The following is a 21,091-nucleotide window of genomic DNA, read 5'->3' as shown; positions in this document are numbered from 1 at the left end:
GAGGCCCTGACCCCTCCGGGCCTGCTGTGTCCCTCCAGCCTACAAGAGCCCTGACAAGCTGCAGCAGGCGGCCCTGCCCCTCCTGTCCAACGCCGACTGCATGAAGTTCTGGGGCAGCAGGATCACGAATGTGATGGTTTGCGCGGGTGCCAGCGGCGTGTCCTCCTGCTCGGTATGGCCCGGCTCTGCCACCCTGGTGCTCCCTGTCGGACCTCATGCCACCCCTGCTCAGCCCAGAGGGCAGGTCCTCTCTGCGCTTGTCTTGGCCCCCTCGCTCCGGCCAGCTGCCCAGACCCCAGCCCGGACCCGCAGAAGCAGGGGCCTCTGCCCAAGGGCTCTCTCTGGCCTGGGCGTGCCGCGGGGCTCCCGGGGGCCTCGGCGGCCACGGCCCCCTCACGCCAGCCCCTGGGAGCTGGATGTTTGTGGCCTGTTGCACAGGCACTGGCCGGGTCAGAGGGTTGGCCACCTGCCCCAGGCCCCCCGGGAGATGGTAACAGAGCCGAGGCTGCTGTGGGGCCCACATTGAAGGGTCTCCTGCTTGGTCATCGTGCCCAGGCGTGTCATTTCTCTGCACAGGACCTGGGCTGGAGCAGGTCAGGGCACACTGGGGCCTTGGAATCCCACTTCGGGCTTGGAAACTAGTTTTTGTCCTCCTGCAGGGCGACTCTGGGGGCCCCCTTGTCTGCCAGAAGGCTGGAGTCTGGACCCTGGTGGGCGTCGTGTCCTGGAGCAGCAGCGTCTGTTCCACCTCTGTTCCTGCTGTGTACGCCTGCGTCACCGAGCTCATCCCTTGGGTTCAGGAAATACTTGCTGCCAGCTGAGCCCGTGATTCAATGATGAGCTCATAAAAGCATACGAGGGAAGCACCGAGTTCATATGTGTCTCTGTACGGTCTAGGAGGTGTGGGGCTGAGTCTCTGTCACCTGCCCAGGTGGCCGTACCACCTTTTCTGTTCACATTCCCGGCTTCTCAGGGACGCTCTGATTCTCCTCCCTGCTCAGGACTCCATGGGCTCCAACTGAGTTGCTACCTGTTGGACCCAGCTTTACCCAAAGAGCTTTCTGGAAGGCAGTGGTCCTTGGCTAGGCTATGCAGCCCACAGCCCTGAAAGGTGGGCCCTGGGACCGAGATCGCCGGCCCATGAAGCCTTCTCCTGCAACCACGTGCTCCCAGCTCCCACTGTACCCAATGCCCTTGGCCCTTCCCTGCCTGGGATCCCACGCCCGCGCAGGCTCGACTCGCATTAAGCCTCCGTAGCTGGGGAGATCTCCAGTCCAGCACCAGAGCTTGGCACCGCTCTCCTTTCAGCTCCCTCCTTGTCCTCTGTTCCTGGGATTCAGCAGTTAAATCTAGAGGCCGGGTCAGACTTCGGTTCAATGCCGTTGGCCCCGCTGGAGGGGGGGCGCTGGCTTCCTTCATCAGAGCAGTCAGGACTGGCTGCCTCTCTTCTCGTTAGGTGAGCTGATCCGATGCTCGCCGCCTGGGTTCGCTGGTTCATCTGGGGCTTGTGCAATGGGGGCAGCTTCATTTTAACATGGATTTCTCGTCTGTGGTCTGGAATAGTTCCAGAGGGACGCCCCCACCTATCAGTCAGTTGCCCAGCAGCGCTGTTCCTAGAGCATGTGGAGGGGGAATGTTTACCAACTTCTCCTTTCCAGGTTTTTTGGGTAACACTTATGTATTTGAGAGAGCGAGAGCATGTGCTCACTGGGGAGGGACAGGGGGGAAGGAGAGAGAGACTTCATGGAGACTCTGCACTGAGGGCAGAGCCCGAGGTAGGGCTCTATCTCATGATGCTGAGGTCAGGACCTCAGCTGGAATCGAGAGTCAGCTGCCCCACAGACTGAAACACCCGGGTGCCTCCTTTACAGAGTTTTTAAACGCCTTTTCTCTCACTGATTTTCAGGATGTTTGCCCTCAATCATCCTCCAAAAGTGACCCAGCCCATGATGTTTTTGTGTTCTAGAATTACGACATTCCTGCAGATTTCAGGGTATACAATGGTGGGGGCCCCTGGGGGGCTCAGGCAGTTAAGTGTCCGACTCTTGATTTCAGCTCACATCATGATCCCAGGGTCGTGAGATCAAGCCCCGCGTCGGGCTCCATGCTGACCTGGAGCTGCTTAAGATTCTCTCCCTCCCTCGCCCTCGGCCCCTCCCCAGCCCCTCTAAAAAATAAAAAGATAAATAAACATTTAAATGTCCACGAGGGTTTCGCTCCGTTGTAATTGTTGTCCTTATTGAAGCTCAGACCGAGCTGCCTCGACCGGTGGGAGCTTCTCCCCTTGGCTCGGAGACGCGCTGACATCTGAAACAGGGTTTCGGGGTTTCCTCGCGGTCTGGGGTGACGAGATGCTCCCGGCTTGAGTCAGCTCTTTGTCTAAAACCTCCCTGTACTATTTCATTAACTCGATGCTACGGTTAATGGGTAGCTTTCTTTTTAAAAATCATTTATTTGCGAGAGAGAGAAAGAGCGTGGGAAGGGACAGAAAGAGGGGGAGGGAGAGACTCTCGAGCTGACGTCACACTGAGCACGGTGCCCCACACGGGGCTCGATCTCACGACCCTGAGGTCATGACTTAAGCCGAAACCGAGAGTTGGATTTTTTAACCAACTGAACCACTCAGGTGCCCCTGGAGCAGCTTTCTTAAATTCCTTTTCAGAATGTTATAGGCACGGGGGTGCAGAACCTCAACTGATGTTCTTGTGTTTCTCCTGCATCATGGCACTTTCCTGAAGTTATTAACTTGAATCGCTCGCTTGTCGATTCTTTGGGCTTTTCTGTGTGTAGGATCGTGTCATGCGCAGATAGAGGTAGCTGTACTTTTTCCTTTCCCATTTCAATGACTTTTATTAATTTTTTTTCCCTCTTGTCTAATTTGTTCTGACCATAATTTCCAATACGGTATTTGCTCGCAGTGGTGAGAGCAGACACCTTGTTTTTGTTCCCATCTGAGCGGGAAAGCTTTCAGTCCTTCACCATTGGATGCAACGTTTCCTGTGTGTCTTTTTCATAAATGCCCTTTAGCGTCGAGCAGGTTCTTCTGTATTTTTTAGTTGTCTGTGTGCTTTTTATCGTGAAAGCCTGTTGAATTTGGTCAAAGGTTTTTTTCTGCGTCATTTGAGATCATCATTTGGGTTTTTCTTCTTTCTGTTAATACAGTGTGTTCCATTGGTCCATTTCTTATGTTCAATCACCCTCGCGAGCTTGGGATAAATCCCATTTGGCCACGGTGGGTAATCTTTTTAGTACCCCGGTGGATTTGGTTTGCTTATGTTTTATGGAGGTCTTTTGCTTCTATACTCACGAGTCATGCTGGTCTACAATTTTCTTTTTTTGTAACGTTTCATCTGGCTTTGATATCGGGTAACACTAGTCTCCTAGTTATTTTGTGTTTATTATTTGTTATTTTCTAACCTCTTAGTTTGACCCTGTGGCTCATTCATTTTCTGCCTTTCCCCTTTCCTGATATAAATATTTCAGACTTTAAATTTCCCTCAAAGCACTGCTTTCATTGCGGCCCATAAATTTTTATTTATGTCGTCCTAAGTTTTTCTATCTCCATTATAATTTCTTCAACTTAGGAGTTATATGGCAGTGTGCTCTCTCCTGGTCCAGTGACTTTTTTTTTTTTTTTAATATTTTATTTATTTATTTGACAGAGGGAGATCACAGAGAAGCAGGCAGAGAGAGAGGAGGAAGCAGGCTCCCTGCTGAGCAGAGAGCCCGATGCGGGGCTCGATCCCAGGACCCTGGGATCATGACCCGAGTGGAAGGCAGAGGCTTTAACCCACTGAGCCACCCAGGCACCCCTCCAGTGACCTTTTTATCAAAGAATGAAATAATACAAGAAAAAGCACAAACTGTGGGTAGTTCGATGAACTTTTTTTTTTTTTTTTTTTTTTTTAATTTCAGGTACAATCTACGCCTCCACATGGGGCTCAAACACACGACCCCAAGATCAAGAGTCATGCGCTCCTCCGACTGAGCCAGCTGGGTGCCCCAGTTAGATGAATTGTTATGAGATCACAGTCACACAGCAAACTGACCCGGGAATAGCACTGAGACCGGGTCGCCCCTTCCATCTTGGTGCTCCTGTAGCCTCAGCAGAGCCACTCTGCCGACCTCAGTGCCATGGCCTAGCTCTGCCCCTTTGGAACTTCATACAAATGGAATCATAGAGTTGCACCCTTGAGTTTTCCATTCTAAGGTTTTTTACATCTTTCCTTCAATCAGAGGAATCTACAGGTCCTTCACCCAGAGAGTTGTATCCGTTTCTGTTTTCTTCTTCATCTCGTTTTCTGGCACCCCTGTTTTCTAGGCACTGGCATTTCCCGTTTTAATCCTCCCTAATTCCTTTCATTTCTTGATTCTTCCAAGAGAGTTTCTTAACCCACCTTCTAACCCATCAATTTCTTTTTTTTTCATTAAGATTTTATTTATTTAAAGTGTGCAGGGGGAAGGGCAGTTGGGGAGGGGCAGAGAGTGGAGGGAGAGAGACAATCTTGAGCAGGCTCCATGCCCAGCAGGAGCCCAATGCCGAGATCCTCCCACGACTATGAGATCATGACCTGAGCCAAAATCAAGAGTCAGATGCGTAAGCAACTGAGCTACCCAGGCACCCCACAATTTCTCAACTGTCTTACTTCTACTGTTAAGTCTTCTATTATGTTCTTTCCTTTAATCACTGTGGTTTTCATGTCTGTCATTTCTTCTTGGCTCTTTTTCTAGTTTCTTGTTCTTTTCTTTTTTAACACTTTCTTTAAAAAATTTTTTTTTTAAAGATTTTATTCATCTAATTGGCAGAGAGAGAGAGAGCATGAGCAGGGGGAGGATTGAAAAGCAGGCTCCCAGGGGCACCTGGGTGGCTCAGTGGGTTAAAGCCTCTGCCTTCAGGGTCATGTCTCAGGGTCCTGGGATCGGAGCCCCACATTGGGCTCTCTGCTCAGCAGGGAGCCTGCTTCCTCCTCTCTCTCTGCCTGCCCTTCTGCCTACCTGTAATCTCTATCAAATAAATAAATAAAAATCTTAAAAAAAAAAAAAAGAAAGAAAAGTAGGCTCCTCACTGAACAAGGAGCCTGATGAGGGACTCGATCCCAGGACCCTGGAATCATGACCTGAGCTGAAGGTCACGTCCAACTGACTGAGGTACCCAGGTGTCTCCTAGTTTCTTGTTCTAATTCGATATTGCTGGAAAATTATCTTATTTTGTATGGTGTTTATGCCTATTTTAAGTCTTGGTCCGTTTTTTCCCCCCTCATCTCTGTTTCCAGTGGAATCTGTAATTTTCCATTTGAATGAGCGGATGTCCTCAGAATTCTCATTGTTTTGGCATATGGGGCATGGAGTACTGGGTCGCCCAACACACAGGGAGAGAGGCCAAAGCTGCTGGTGGGTGGCAGTCCCTTGAGATCAGGACCCAGAAGTAGTACACAGCCACAGCTCATCACTGCCTTTTCCACCAGGAGACTGCTCTGGGCTGCACTCGTGCTCTGTCTCTGTCTCCAAGGAAAAGCAGCACCCAGAGGCAGTTGGGAGGGATGGGTGGGGGCAGGGAGGTGGTCTCTCTGACCACCTCGGCTCCTCACCTGCACAGTTTCTGCATGACCCATTTATCCAAGGACAGCTGCACTAGCCGGCATAGGCGGGCCTGGGGCAGGTAGATAATGCACTTTTTTTTTTTTTTAAAGATTTTATTTATTGGACACAGAGATCACAAGCAGGCAGAAAGGCAGGCAGAGAGATAGGGAAAAGCAGGTTCCCTGCAGAGCAGAGAGCCCAATGTGGGGCTCGATCCCAGGACCCTGAGATCATGACTTGAACCAAAGGCAGAGGCTTAACCAACTGAGCCACCTGCCTGGGACAATGCACCCTAGACAATGCACTTCTATTTTATTCTCCCAGAGCTGAGCCTGCAGCCTCCTGCTGTTGGTCACAGTCATGGCCACACACAACCCGCAGTTCAGAGTGTCCTTTCCTCTCCCGGGTCTTTCTCCCACTTTTCTCCCTGTCTCCATATTTTCCTCTAGATTTCCCTCGAGATTGATCATTGGAGAAGCTGCCTCCTGGAATCTGAAAATCGCAGTCCTGGGTTAAGGTTGCCACCTAGTGGCCAGTGCGAGAACCACATTGCAGTGCCTTGCGTCTTGACTTCCTTCCAACTAGGTGTGTGCAAACCCGAAGGTAAGCCAAATCCGTGATTTTTGCATTACCTGCTAGCCTTCCAAAAAAAGTAAAAAGAAATAGGTGATTTAATTTTATTACTATATTTTATTTAACCCAGTATAGGCACCTATTATTTCAACATGTAATCAACGTTTTAGAATTAACAGTTTATTTCACATTCTTTTTCTCATACTTAGTCTTTGAAATCCAGTGTGTATCGCACTTACAACACATCTCAAGCAAGATGCTCAGATCTCGAAAGGAATACTTGATCCACATTTAAGTTTCATAAAAATTACAGTTGAAAATGTTGGTTTACATATCCGTATTCCAAGTATACATTTTTGCGATCAGTTAAGTACAGTTAATCAAACTGTGTACAATTGAACCAGGAGTCTGTGCCTGTCTGCAGACAGAGCCTCTGGAAGACAGGATCTGCTGCCCCATATTCTTGTTCTGAGTTAGGCGTGTTTGACTCAATGCACGCTCCCCACCTTCTCTGTGTCCGGGCACAGGTGAACTTGCTTCTACCCAACTGAAACATTGGAATTGATCAGACGAGAATGTTCGTCATCTACCTCTGGACAATGTCACACTACTTGCTGGCCACGTATCAGCCTGCATCGGTACCCACAGCCTGCTGGATCCTGGGACGGCTTACACAGGGATGGTGGACACCCCAGGCAGCTCTCTGCTGTCTGTCCTCTCTGGGCATTTCCTCAGCTGAAGAGAATCATTGAGAGCCAGGCCCTGCCTCCTTTCCAGGCAGCCCAAAGCCCTGATTGGCTGTGGGTTTATAAAGGCCCCATCTCTTCTCGAAGCTTTTCCCTCTGCCCAACAGCTGCGGCTCCCGAACCAGGTAGGGAGCGCCTTCTGATAAGCTTTCTTTATGGGGAGCTACATCTAGGAGTGGCCTCCAGAAAGCAGCTGCAGGGTGGGGTTCTGAGCTGGACCAGGGGCCACTGGTTGGCAGGGAGACTCCTGGCCTCTGTGCCTCTGGAACAAGGTAACCATGAAGTTGTTAAAATGTTTACCGCTGATGACCTGGGGTGCTATTTTGGCCGGAGAGAACTCACCAGGGCTTTCTGTATGTCAAAAGTTTGAAAAACCTTGAGTGAGGGAGAAAATACAAGGACCGTGAAATGGTGTGGCTGTTGCTAAGCCCAGTTAAGTTTTGGGGAAAGAAAAGGAAAAGCTGAGAGTGATTCTTGGGCAGTTAAAAGCTCGCTGAGAAAGCCGGTGTGCCTTGTTGAGAGCCCGGGAGGAGGCGCTCCCCTCTGGAGTCCGCCTGGTGAGGAAAGCTGAGGCCTGGGTCCAGGACTGAGTCACAGCGTCGCCAGGTTCCAAGGCTGACCAAGGCCGGCACAGGCCTGCCGTTAGGTCAGGGCCCTGCAGACCAGCAGACACCCCGGCATCGACCCCCTCACCCCCGCCCTGAGGCTGTACCAGGCCTGGTAAGAGCTGAAGGAAGCTGTTCCCCAAGGGTGCGGTAGGGCTCAGCCCGCAAGTATTCAGGGTCAAGGGGGCAGGACTTCCCCCTGGAGGAGGGAGATTTTATTGATCCGGGAGCACTCTTCTAGGGTACAGGTTTTGGGCCCCTGGCCAGGCCCCCGGGGGATGGTGCCCCTGGGCTGCCAAGATGGCTCCCAGGAGCACCGAAACCAGCCCTGGGCCACAGTCGATGAGGCAGAAATGCCAAGTGGGTCTGCGGGGTCGGGGTGGGGTGTAGGGAGAGAAGGTGCAGGAGGTGGTGCTGCAGAGGGAAGGCACCATGTCAGGCAGAAGGCCCAGGGGCTGTCTATTCCACGGGAAGGCTCAGGAGACGTGCCCACCTGGCAGAGCTGGGGAGAATGTGCCGGGGAGAGAGCCGAAAGCAGGGCTCCTGGGCCTGGCCACTGGCCAGGGCAGGTGGAGGGAGGCGCTGCTACTGACCAGAGCTGCCGGTGACCTCGTGCTGGGACCCCTGAGGTAGCAGGTGTGTGGATTCACTCCCCCTGATGAGGGGCCTCCGGGGCCCTGCCCTGCGCAGATGTGGAGGCCCTGTCCTCCAGAGCACAACAGAGGGAGCACTACCAGGGGCCCTGCTCAGTCTGTGCAGGCAAAAGAAATCAAGGGCGATGACCCGCAGGCCGAGCTGCCTCCCAGTCTGGCGTTGTGGGCCCGAGATTGCAGCCAGCCTCCTCACCGGCCTCAGGTGCGCGCCCTGCTCCGCGCTCCCCCCACCCCACACCTCCGGCGCACCTGGGCTGCCCTGCTGTTGGAGACCCTGTCCTGCGCCAGCCTCTCCTGCATCTGGATCGTGGGTTCTGTGGGGCAGGGGTCGTTCCTCTGTGCGTGGGGCTCTGCAGAGCAGGGAGCTCACCCCAGCCGCAGCCACATCCTGTGGAGACTCAGGAATGCCCGCGCCCGGCATTTCCCGGACTCCCTTTATAGGTGAATTTCAACCAGACACGCTCGGGAGTGAAAGCCCAAGAAGGGAAAAACGAAGTCGAAGGGTGAGATCTCCAAAACACAGGAAAGCAGGGGTATGGCCGTGCAGAGGCAAGCAGCTGGCGTAGGGTTTATTTGAGGCAGCGATTCTGGAAGGGAGGCCCTGGGGAATCACCAGCTCTAGTCAGATGCTTTCTTACAACCGAGCCCTAGATCAGCCCCTGCTGTGATGCCCGGGGAGCTCCTGGCGCGGACTGTGTTAGCAGCACCGGTAGAGGCTGGCTTAGAAGTCAGGTAGAGCACGTTTAACCAACCATTACTTCATTACCGTCGAGTGAAGATGATAGAAGCAGATCCTGCACTAATTGCACGGGCGCTCGTCTGAAATCCAGTGCGTAGCCCGGCCCCAAACTTCGAGTTCAGCCGTGAAAGTGGCTTGGGGATCTCCGAGGCCCTGGCAATCCCTTCAGAGACTGAGGCACTGTCGTGGAATATCTTAACATCTTGGGCCATCGACAAGGCCTCTGACACAGTCGTATGGCATCAGCTTGTAGCCACGTGTGCAGAAGTGGGGAGGAGGGGAGTGTCCTTTAGAATTGCTTGCAGGGGGACACCGCCTAAAAAGAGATTCAGTCCCTTTGCTGCCCAGATGCGTGGCGTGCTTGGCCTGAGCCCTGCCAGCTGGGCTCTCCAGCGTTCCTGGTGTTTCCATCCTGTGGTGCAGTGGCGGGTGGGAGCTGTCGTGTTCCAGCATCGCGTCTGTGCGATGCTGAAGCCCTGGGTCTACCAGTAACCCTAACCCCCAGGCTGTGCGCAGCCCGAGGTCAAGCACCCCCACCTCCAAAACCTCGTTTGTTGAGCCCACTGGTGGGTCCCCAGAGAGGGTTTCTGTTGCCTGAAAACTAGCCGGGATTTTAGCTTCATGAGGCAGCCCTCGCGGAGAGCGACTGGTGGGTATGTGGCTGCTTTTGGAGCGTCCCCACTGTTGCCAGGACTCCCCGGGAAGTCCTCTCCCACCAACCTGATGGGCTCCCAACCTGGGCACGGGGATTCAGGGATGCGGGCCTCACGCTGGGCTGTGTGCCTTGCTGAGCTCACCAGTGTGAACTGGAGGGTGAGCTGCTGGGAAAATCCTACAGAAGTGAGGCGTGGGATCAGGACAAAGTAATGAGGACAGTGTCCTGGAAGGTGCAGGTGTGACGACTGCCAGAAATGACACGAAGTGGAACTGGGTGGGGGGGGGTGTTCTGTAACACTTGGTGTGTGGGTGCATGGGGTGTGAAGGCCCAGCGGGCAAGAAGTGAGCAGGAGGGTGTCTTGAAGACGCTAGCCGCCTGGGGGCGGTAGTGAGTCCCAGGGAGCGCTGTGGTAGAGCATCCATGCTGAGTCTCCGGAGAGCTGGAGGGGGCACCCTGGTCAGAGTCGGTCCTGTCAGGTGGTCCCAGGGGACAGGGCTAACAAGGAGCTGGCCTGCTTTGAGGAGGAGCTGTGGGTGGGGGGAGTCCCCGAGGGGAGCCCTGGGGAAGCATCAGGGGCATCGCTGGCCCCTCTGGAAGGCCCAGCAGAGGGCGGCAGGGGCCAGGGAGGGCGGTCTGTTGGCAGGCGGGTGGGGGCGGGGAGGTCTCCCCAGGACCGTGTCCCCAGCAGGATAGTGTCCATGGTCTGATCAGGGAGCAGAGAACGTACTGGTCTGTCCCCAGCTTGGCTGCGGCAGTGGAGGGGGGGAGTCCCGAGCCCAGGGCTGTTCAGGCACGAATCCCCCTGCGACCTGAGCTTGTGTGGGTCCCTTCGCGCGCACTGGGAAGGGTGGGCGCTGGCCGGAGGGAGGGGTCCGAGGTTTTGCCGCGAATGGCCTCAGTGGAGTGGTTAGTGTGTGGGACGAATGGCGGTGGGAACTGGGGCCGGCGCTGACTGCTTCCCTGTGCGGGCGGCCCAGGTGGGCTGGTCCTCTGTGAGGACTCGTCCCTTGGCTCTTGGTCAGACCAGACCACAAGGTCGGTCTGTGGAGTGTGGACCGCAGAAGGCCCGTCTCGCCATCTCCTCAAGGGCAGGGCCAGCAGCTACAGGTTCTACCTGTTGGCTGGGCCGGAGCGCCGTGGTCCCCAGCCAGCTGCTTGCGTGTGACGGTGCTGTCACTGTCAGTGAAGAAGACACCCGTCCACGGCAGACAGTTGGTCCCAAGGGGCGCCCTGAGGAAACAGCAGCAGAAAGAGGAAGCGGGGTGTCACTCTCACTTCTCAGCTCTCAGGCAAGGGAAAGGCCTTTGACGCCAGGGTCAGCCCCCCGTGAAGCCCCCCTTCCACCCTTCAGGCATTCGAGCCAGGCAGAGCTTCTGCAGGCGCCCGTCTCTAACCTCAGCCAGGGCGGGGACTTGTTCGGAGTGGGTGGGGCTGGGTAGGGCCTTGGATTCTCGAAGAGCCCAGTAGGATTCTAGAACCTGGCGCTCAAGGGCCATAGATTGTGCTGGCGCTGGGGGAGGGCATTTAGGTATCAACCCCGTAGGAAGCCAGGTAGACGGGTGTTTGCTGCAGAGACTCCGAGGACTTGTGTGGGGCTAACGGTGAGGGGTGCTGGCCTGCAAGTGCGAGGGGCGGACGTGCGCGTGGCTGCGTCTGGAGGGTTGGAGAGCGCGTCCTCTGGAGCGCGAGAAGGCCGAGCAGGTGTCCTGCCTGTTTGAGTGGGCGGTTTAAGGGCCAGTGAGGCCTGTGTGACGCTTGGGGACTTCTCAGTCCTTAGAGAATCAGGTGATGCCCAGAGACGGCACAGATGGGCTGGGCCGTGGAGCGCGTGTGGGGTAGGTGGCCTGTGCGGGGGTGCGATGCTGCCAGGACCGCCTCCCCAGAGGGACCCCTCGGCATGAAGTCCCCCCTGGAGCGTCCCAAGCAATACTTTTTACTGTGAGGTGTTTGAATCCTGGTGGAGGTTACGTGTCATTGTAGGGCTGTTGAAATATCCCGTCGTGGGGGCGCCTGGGTGGCTCAGGGAGTCTGGCGTCGGACTCTTGATTTCAGCTTGGGGCAGGATCTCAGGGTCGTGAGATCAAGCCCCTTGTTGGACTCCACACTAGGTGTGGAGCCTATTTAAGAGTCTGGGTGGCTCAGTGGGTTAAAGCCTCTGCCTTCGGCTCAGGACATGATCCCAGGGCCCTGGGATCGAGCCCTGCATCAGGCTCTCTGCTCAGCGGGGAGCCTGTCCCCCCAACCCCACCCCCGCCCTCCACCGCCTGCCTCTCCGCCTACTTGTGATCTCTGTCTGCCAAATAAATAAGTAAATAAATCTTAAAAAAAGGGGGGGGGCCTTCCAAAGTGAAACCAGATTGGGCCTGGAGTTCCTCTGTGGGAGAACATGTAGAACATTCTTACCACGTCAGTGACTGCAAGGGACGCTCCTTGTGTCTGCCCTGTGTGCTCAGTCAGTTCTTTGAGAACAGCCGTCAGAGCCTCGGGGGAACCCAGTCCGGGGTGAGGCGCCGTCATTGGTGACCGGCTTGTGTGCTGGCCACGTGGGGCCGTTTCAGCGGGAGAGGGTGGGCTCCTGTCACCGCAGCCAGTGTAATTCCATACTCCGCAGGGCTTTCTGTCCTCACCGGGCGAGGAAGAGTCGCCGGCCTCCACATGGCGAGTCCCACCAGCAAGTCCAAGAGCTTGGGCTTGTTCCCTGCGTGGGGGTGGTGTGGACGCGCCCACGCCTGGGAAGACCTAGCCGGGACCACCCCCGGGAACCTGAGGTCCGTGTCCGAGTGGTTACATCTCAGGGGTCCGTATACCTGTGAGTTTCACTGGCGATGCCTTGTGGGTACAAGGAGTTCCCCTCAGAGAATTTAGAGGGATTTCCTCAGATGATATTGACTTGGACGCTGGGGCCTCATTGAGCCCAAACGGACTGCATATATATATATATATATTTTAAAGATGTTATTTGACAGGCAGAGATCACAGAAGCAGGCAGAGAGGCAGGCAGAGAGAGAGGGGGAAGCAGGCTCCCTGCTGAGCAGAGAGCCCGATGTGGGGCTCGATCCCAGGACCCTGAGATCATGACCTGAGCCGAAGGCAGCGGCTTAACCCACTGAGCCACCCAGGCGCCCCCGGACTGCGTGTTTTTATTTTCTCGGTGGGTCACCAGGTGGAATAGGAACGATTCTCTCCGGGAAGTGGGACAGGCCCACTGGGGGCTGCCCGTGTCTTAGGGTAGGTGCTTAGGTGACTGCCAATCCCGGAGGTTAGTGAAGGGGGCAGAGCCGGGACGGGCTCGGGGTCACGGGGGCAGCGTGTGGCAGGACGGTGGGCAGCAGAGGGGCTGTAGCTGGGGGCATGCCAGTTTCAGGGCCTGGCGTCTGGAGAGCGGCTGTCCAGAGCAAGTGGCCAGGAACCTTGAGTTTTCGTGACTCCCAAGAAAGGTTTACCGTTCGGCTTACCTTAGTGGGCGAAATTGGACCACAGGTTTACTGGAAAGAAGCAGGCAGCCTTTTCTGTTAAAGGAAATTTTTGGCGGGGTGACCCTTCCAGGGTAGGAGGAGCAGAGGGACGTGGGTCCGGAGGATCTGCGTGTCCGGGGTGGGGGGCTTCTCCTCCGTGTCTAGGAACCGCGTCCGAGCCCTGCAGGGCCTTGGTTTTAGCGATCCCAGTCAACTTAATAACTGTGCCCTGTGATTAGGGGGAGGACCTTGCCAGAAGAATTCCTCTCCACTCTGGGCGAGGTGAGCCTCTTCAGGGTTGGACATGAAGAAGGGGTCATCTGGGTCACTATGGTCCCGTGAAGGGTAAACCCAGTTGTGGTACTGTGACGTATAATAAATACATCCCTGGTCTTTGTCCCTGTCACTGTGCAGACCTCCTACAACCAGGGCCGTGTCCTAAGTGGTGAGAGCCCTAGAGGCATCTTTGGTTAGGTTAACGGGGGACTTTTGGAAGCCCTTTAAGGATGGGGCGGCAGGTTTCCAGTGGAGCCAATCATGGGATGAAACGGTTGGCGCTTTGAGTCGCACGCCCTGACCCTTGGGGACAGGAGAGGCGCTGGAGATGGGGTTCAGTCACCGGTGGGCAATGATTTAATCGATCGTGCCCATGTAATGGAGTCTCCACAGAAGCCCGGAAGAACTAAGTTGGGGGTCTCGGGGTTGGAGAACAGGCAAAGATTCAGGAGCGTGCGGCCCCCAGAGAGCACGGATGCTGGGGCCCGTCTGCCACGACCCTGCCCCCTGCCTTCCGTCTGGCTGTTCCGGCTTACATCTTTTTACAGTAAGAAAGTAACCTAGTGAGGAAACGGGTTTCTTGAATTCTGAGCTGCTCCGGCGAATGAACTGGGCACAAGGGAGGGCTCCGGTGTATGGCGAGTCCGTCGGAGGCCCGTGGGGGGCAACCCGACCTGGTGACCGTGTCCGGAGTGGGGGAGGGGTGCCCGTGTCATCTGTGGGGCTGAGCCCTGTCGCTTCGGACGGGTGGGTTACAATCCCGGGAGCTCTCCGGGTGAGATCTGAAACCAGCTTCCGTGGCGGGGGGGGGGGGGGGGGGGGGGGGGGGAAGAGGTGGACCCCCGAGGCCTGGTAGACCGCAGGTTTCGTGAGGAGGGGCTTCCATGAAGGCTCTCGTGGGCCGCTGCCCCAGGAGCAGATCTCCACACCCGCCGTCCAGAACCTCATGTTCACAGAGAGGCGTCAGTGGGGTTCAGTCACGTGTACCGTCCAGGTGGCCTCGAACACATTAATCTCTCAAGGCTTCATCCTCGCAGGGGCTCCTGGGACAGGGACAGTGGGGAACACGCATTCCCAGGTCGGGGGAGGGGCGGGAGCCTCTGGCAGACTGGGTCTAGTTGGTGGCTCAGTCGTGGGCCTGTCTTCTCGACGATCTCCTCCAACAGGGGTCGGATGCCCTCCTGGGGAGGTGGTGTCCCACGTGGACCGAAAGGACACGGCTGCCCCCGTCCCGACACACAAGGGAACAGCCGAGGGAACACCCGGCTGGGCGGCCTGGATAAAAGGCCCTGTGAGGTGTGTCCGTCCTGAGAAGGGGGACCGCTCACTCCCCTTACAAATACCAGGTGGGGCACCCCAGATGAAGTAGGCAAGCCCTGTGGGATTTGCTCTGGGGTAACTGGGATCTTCAGCCACTGAATGGGCCCATTACCCAGATTCTAGCTGAGAGGAGCGGGCGCCTTTAACTCGTGTAACTTCACTGTTAGAAAACTGAAGAGCAGTTCTAGAAGCTTCTCAGATGTGCCGGGGGCAGGGTGGTAGGGAAAGGAGCCTTTTCGGGGACTCCTTGACACAGGAGCCCATGCGCTGTGCTGGCAAAACCTGTGGGCGAAGTCTTACTAGGGGCCGAGCTTAGATCGGGGCGCTGTGGAGGCCAGCCCGATCCCACATAAGCAGTTGATTGAACCCTCGGTGAACAGGAGGAGGTGACTCTGGGTAATGATGTGCTAGAAACCGGAGTCCTGTGGCCACACGCTCTCTGCACCGTAGCCCCGTGTCCCTCCTGGGAGCAGCGAGGGCTCGTGGCCACCAACGGTAAGACTCCGAGGATGGAACCCAGAGGCCCACAGCCTCCGCGGCTCCGGCCATGCAGAGAACACAACAAGCTTGGCGCGCCTGGCTGGCTCAGTCCACGGAGTGGAGCCGGTGACTCCTGATCTCAGGGTTGGGAGTTCAGGCCCCACGTTGGCTGTAGAGAGGACTTAAAAACCTTGAAACAAAACAAACAACCAAAAAAGAAAGGCCAAAAGAAAACAACAGGCTAAAGGAGGCTAGTCCTCGGTGACTGGTCTTGCAAAAGCTTTCCTCTCTTCCTCTTGGAAAGGAGCCCACTGCTGTCTGCCTGCGTGTGGGAAGGATCTCGATTTATGTTCACTGAGCTGCCCCTGGTTATGTGATGTCGCCGGTGCTCAGTGATGCGGTCACAGGGATGCGAACTGATGCAGGTGTGCAGTGTACTAACCTGCTACATCGATGATGGGAAAGACTGGAAAACGCAGGTCAGGCTGGGACTCATTTGAATGTGACAGTGGTGCACGTGACCCACTCGTCCTGGGTCATAAATCCAGGAAGGGGCCAAGGTCTTCTCAAGCTGTGAAATTCTCAGGGAAAACGCAGGCAGGAGCCACTCGGGATACCAAGCCAGCAACTTACAGTGTCACTGCCCGTGCCTGGGACCAACAAGAAGCTGGTGTTGGGTTAGCTGATTCAGATTTTGGAGAATGCACCCTCCCTGGGGATTTGCTCACTCCCATCTCTAAACCCACAAAAAGGTTGTGTTTGAGTGGGGACCTGCGCGAAGGCAGGCCGTGTCTGAACTACAAAAGGCGAAGCCCTCCCGGTGCCTTTGGACCATGTCATCCCCACTCACAGGGGATGTGGAGGTGTCTGCCACCTGTACTCCAGACGGGGGCTTAAAGCAAAAGCCCATGAGAGCCTCTGTAGAGAGCAAGATGGAGTCACTCATGTCAAGCGGGCAAAGGGCGTTGAAGCCATGGCCAGGTTTCCCCGAAGCCAGCACGGACCGGCAGGACTACGGGCTGATAGTCCGTGAGGCCGTGTGAACCCGAAAGAACTGAGAGGCCGATCACTAGCCCCAGGAGACCTGCAGGGGCCCAAGGCTGATCACACCCCGCTAGAAAGCGAGGACTTCGGCAACAAGCTGTCAGACTCTCCACACGGTGACCGTTTTGCGTCTGGCCACGTTAGGAAGGCAAGATGCCACCAGATGTCTGCCCGACTGATCCTGTACGCAGCCTCGCTGCTCGGCGTTGAGCAGAGTAAGCGGTAAGTTCAGAGCCGCCGAGGCCTCCTGTCAGCTGGTCCCAGACGGACCTCACGTTCGCTTCCTGAGCTTCTTACCCTGGTTGTATCTTTGTGTTGTGAGTTTGTGTTTCTGGACTTTGCCTTGTGGGGCACAAAGGGAGCCAAGTTAAATGCGTGTGAAATGTCGTTGAGTTGGGAATCCTGAAACTGCTGGACAGTTGTGTTAACCTTGCATTAGGATTGAATAAAGTCGTCTTTGTGGAAAGACACCACTCGCATAGGTGCTTTTCTGGGACAGCCTCCCCGCAGTGACCGGGGGTTTTGGGACCAGACCAGCGGGTGCGGATGTTGCTGATGGGGTATACCAGAGAGCGACAGGTATTAGCCTGCTGCTGCGGACTGATTGGGAGATTTCCAGGACATAAAATAACTGTGAAAGGTGAGATTCTCCTAATGTCTTGGGTGATGGCAGAGAACCACACTCTGCCCAGAAGATTCCATAAGAACGTGGACATCATACGGGAGCACACTGGATCCACAAGCAGGAGCCTCTTTTTCTCTCGGACAGCCTTTGGGGCCATGCAAGGAGCCACCAGAACCACGTGTCCCGTGCACCGGGCTCTAGGAACGGCTCACCTCTCACCAACAAAGCGCTGCTTGGTTTACGACGGGGGCGCCCAGGTGAATGGACAGCACCCTGTCCGGAAGCTGCTTGCAGTCCAGGCCAGCACAGTGGCCGTACGGAACGTCCCTTCCAAAGGGGTAAAAATGGGAGATAAATGGAGAGAAGGAAAAAATAGTAGCGTGGGCCGAGGATTGAATACGTGGGTTATGTGACGAGGGAAATAAAATACTACAGTCACATCCTGAAAGAGGCTCCCAGCAAGAGGACGTAGGTCTCTTACCGGACCACCCCAGAGGCATGAAAGGGTGGTGTAGCCTTGCGACCACTCCTGCTTTGGGAAGCCGAGGGCCCTGCACGGTAACCTGCGGGTGTGAGTGACCTCGTCAGCCGAGATGCTGTCACAGGATGGCGTGGCCCGGGAGCTTACCAGGACTGGACGGGATGCTGGGAAGATGCCAGTAACTTCTGACTTCTAAGACTGTTTTGCTCTAAGGGATCCACCTCTGAGAAGGGGATGGGCTGTGATGTGGTGATTTATGATAAATGTGTATTTGGCTCTTGTCCCCATTTCTGGCATAGAGCTACTGAAATCCTTGGAACTTCCTAAGTGATAAGAGGGGTAAAGATGTCTTTTGTTACGTTAATGAGCTGACTTTTGGAACTCTCCTAAGGGGGGTGGGGGGCTGGTTGCCAGTGGAGCCAACCCAGCGACTAAAGGGTTGGGACTTTGAGTCCCACCCCTTGTCCTTTAGGGAGAGGAGAGAACCTGGACACTGAGTTCAGTCACTGACCGTCAGTGATTGGATCAGTCCTGCCGTGTAAGGAAGCCTTCATAAACACGCACTGTAAGGGCCTATTTAGCCAGAGCAATTCCATCTTGGTTAAACAGTGATTTTGTTGGTTATGCAGTAAAACTTACACTGACCCTGCCGCCCCCAGGGGAACTTACTTAAAAGCAAGTAGGGGAAACAGAGCCCAGAGTACAAGGACGAGTCAGGCCAGGTGGAGACCTCCAGTCAGTGCGGCGCGCATACTGTCCCCCTATCTACCAAGGAGTGTGGGCCCCGCCTTTTGGGCGCCAGTTCTGACCAAGGCGATAGGCCAGTTCAAATAGCTACTGTGGGGTGAATTGTAGTTCAGTTGGCCACCCGTGTGGGACCTCGCATGACTGTGCAGCTTTCTCTGTGTGTTGCAGTCTCATTGGCCACCCGTGTGTGGCCAGGCTCAAACACATGGCCTTTGCTCTATAAAAGATAGTCTGTGAGGCTTGGGAGGGTCGCTCTCTCCATAAGGGACGGCCCCACCGGTAGGTTTGATTCTCGATGCTTGGCGCGAAATAAAGCTTTGCTTGACTTTTGCTCTGTATCTGTCTCGCTCCTTTGATCATGGACCCAAAAGCACAAGGAGTTTAGGACTGACATTTAACCTGTGGAATCTGATGTGATCTCTAAGTGAGTAGCGTCAGAACTGAGCTGAGTCTTATGTCTTAGGGGCACCCCGTGGGTGTCCGAGAATCGCTTGTGGGCGTGGGGGAACCCCTCTCGCACACACGCAGTGGGACCAGGCGTGGGCCCTTCTACCAATAGAGCAGCAAAGGCTGCTGCCTTTGCACAGCTCGTCCATGTTTTCCATTCGCTGTGAGCCTTAGCTGTCATCGCGGGGACCGAGGGGCGGGCACAGCACGCGGCAGTACGCGGCCGAGCGAGGAGAGGCAGGGCCCTGGCACGCGTGGGTGGCTCCGCGGCCTTTGCCTGCCCTTCCCCGCCTTCCCCACCACCGCAGGTCTCTAACGCCGCTGGCTTTCCCTTTGGCAGCGGGGGTGCCTTGTGAGGTACGTTGCTTGGTTCTGCCCCAGTCAGTCGAGAGCCGAGGGGTGCCGGGTCTGTGGCGTCTCAGGGGAAGCAAGCCTGTGGCCTGGACGGATCTCTGAGCGGGTTATGGATATCAGCATTGTAGGGTCTCCGGAGACACTGGCCGGTAAAAGCGTTAGAGCAGCCGTGAGTCATAATGCAGAACTCAGTCCCCAAACCTGGGACAGCCCGTCAATTGCCTTCTCTCTGTCCTTCTGCATAAAATCTTAAAGGTTTGAGTTTCAGTTAAGATAGTTTCTGATCCCAGTTTCTACTTGGTGATTTTCTCCTGTTACCCTCATCTTGTGTTGTTGCTGGAAAAATGTGTGGGTGATATTCCTGTGTACCTTCTTCCAAGGCAGCCCGTTCCCTTTCTAGGAACCCCCTGGGATTGGGGTCTGCCTCTGGTTACAGCCCCTGGACTTCTGGCACATTCATGCCGGATGCGGGGCAGTGGGTTCGCCAAGGCACTGGGCAACACCCAGGAACCTTCCACAGAGGAGTTCCCTTTGCCAGGGGACTGATGCACCCCTCAGGGTGTTTAGGAAATGCTGGTTGCGTGCGTTTCGGGATGATGGGGTTTTGGAATGTAGGTGAGGTCTGGAGCCGAAGGCCAAGAAGGAATTCTTGAAACCTCTCTGTGGGCAGCTGGTTTGGGAGGTGCGGCTGATGATGTATTTGGGAGTCGGGGGGAGGTAAGGAAAAGGGAGGGTTTCTAAAGGACTTTTGTATGTTAGAGAAGACTCTTGGGATACCCTGGGCCTTGCAATTGTCAGGTTCAGGTGGTTTTTCTTCCAGTAAGGCATTAACAGTGAGACAGTCAGGAGCTTCCTGGAGGAACACAACACTCCGCCCGCTTCGAGTGGCTGTCAGTGGGCTGCAGGTTCTGAGAACATTTAATTGTGTTTACATTTCCTTCTGGAAGCTCAGTTATTGATAGAAATGCTTTGTTCTTGTAAATTGCTAAGGCTTTTTTTTTTTTTTTTAAGATTTTATTTATTTATTTGACAGAGATCACAAGTAGGCAGAGAGGCAGACAGAGAGAGAGAGGAGGAAGCAGGCTCCCTGCTAGCAGAGAGCCCGATGCAGTGCTCAATCCCAGGACCCTGGGATCTTGACCCAAGCTCAAGGCAGAGGCCCACTGAGCCACCCAGGCGCCCTAATTGCTAAGGCTTTTGTTAAACTGAGACTCCTGTCCTGCGGGATTGTAGTCTCTATAGATTAACTATTTGTTTTTCCTTTAGGGCATCCAGGAGTGCCTGAGGAATGTCACAGATGTCCCCTGGAGGTGGGGGTTGAGGGGTGTCTGCTTCGGCCTTTCCTCAGCCTTCTGCTCCCTTATCGGGAACATTTATATTTGTCCCTTTTTTTTTTTTTAAAGACCAGACTTTTTTTTTTTTTTTAAGATTTTTATTTATTTGTTAGAGAGAGAGATACAGAGAGCGAGCACAGGCAGACAGAGTGGCAGGCTAGAGGCAGAGGGAGAAGCAGGCTCCCTGCCGAGCAAGGAGCCCGATGCGGGACTCGATCCCAGGACCCTGAGATCACGACCTGAGCCGAAGACAGCAGCTTAACCCACTGAGCCACCCAGGCGCCCTATATTTGTCCCTTTTTAAAGTGACATCCCACCAGGGACTGAACGAACCCACGATATCCCGTGGGGCCCGGGGACTCAGAATGACACGGGGGCGGGAGCAGGTGACTCTTCAGTGAGCTAACGTGCAGGGAGCGAACGGCCGCGTGCTGCCCAGAGCACGGCCGGCGAGCGGCGCCCAGTTCCCAGCCCGGCTGCTGCTGTCCGCCGGCGGCCGCTGGTGCTGCTATTTGTTGTTGGCGTCTGAAGTGTCTCACCTCCTCAGGTCGCAGGCGGCCGTTAAGCATCCTCAGCAGCTTGACCCATCTGGTCATGTTTGTCCACCTGCCGTCACCCACCCACCCTCTGGATGGCCTGTTCCGTCAACGACCATTCGTCCCAGCAGGGACCCTCGGGACCCTCGGCTGCCCTCCTTGCCCAGACCCGGCCCTTCGTCCTGTGCCCGCCCTCGGGCCGGAGCCAGTCCCCGGCCCACCCGCAGCCCGACGCTTGCCGCTAACGGAGTCCGGCGCTGTTTTTCAACATTGCGGTGTCTGTTGTCCCGAGCAAAGTGATGAGGCCACAGTCCCACAGGCCTCCTGCTACCCTGAATCACATACTGCCCAGCACAAGCGTTCTTCCCCGTCTTGGTCTCTGCCACGTCACTTTGAAAGGCGGCAGCCCCGGCGCCGTCCTGGCCTCTCCTCACTTGG

General features: G+C 55.4%; 1 long non-coding RNA gene across 1 annotated transcript in view; it reads left to right on the top strand.

The window, feature by feature from the left end:
- The first annotated feature begins 6,033 nt into the window (after positions 1 to 6,033).
- LOC132004891 (uncharacterized) overlaps positions 6,034 to 21,091 on the top strand; it is a 22,147-nt gene continuing 7,089 nt past the window's right edge. Inside the window, exons 1-2 of the long non-coding RNA XR_009400672.1 lie at positions 6,034 to 6,183; positions 6,681 to 7,024. This is a non-coding gene — a long non-coding RNA (uncharacterized LOC132004891). The remainder of the gene's footprint in view (positions 6,184 to 6,680; positions 7,025 to 21,091) is intronic.

The sequence above is a fragment of the Mustela nigripes genome, chromosome 17 (assembly GCF_022355385.1).
Source record: "Mustela nigripes isolate SB6536 chromosome 17, MUSNIG.SB6536, whole genome shotgun sequence".
In the NCBI taxonomy this organism is placed as follows: Eukaryota; Metazoa; Chordata; class Mammalia; order Carnivora; family Mustelidae; genus Mustela; species Mustela nigripes.
Note: the sequence above shows the minus strand (reverse complement) of the source record. Positions and strands in the feature narration are given on the sequence as shown.